Below are 265 nucleotides of genomic sequence, written 5' to 3'. Positions count from 1 at the left end.
TCGCTTACCCTTGCTTCGTCCATCCCTAAACCCGTTTTCCTATCCTTACCCTCAATAAACCCCCGCCCTCTTCCCCATAACCCCCACCATCCCCCCACCCTCTACCTTACCCCCACCCTCTCTCCTTCCACCCCCACCCCAACCCCCACCCTTTAACCTTCGCTTTCTCGCCGTGCCTCACTCGCTCACTCCAGACTAGGAATTAAATGGATTCACGTTATCCCCCCCCCTCCTCCCTGTAGGACACCAACAGCCGGTAGGTATA

The sequence above is a fragment of the Penaeus monodon genome, chromosome 33 (genome assembly GCF_015228065.2).
Source record: "Penaeus monodon isolate SGIC_2016 chromosome 33, NSTDA_Pmon_1, whole genome shotgun sequence".
Classification (NCBI taxonomy): domain Eukaryota; kingdom Metazoa; phylum Arthropoda; class Malacostraca; order Decapoda; family Penaeidae; genus Penaeus; species Penaeus monodon.
The sequence above is the reverse complement of the archived record's forward strand: the minus strand, read 5'-3'. Positions refer to the sequence as shown.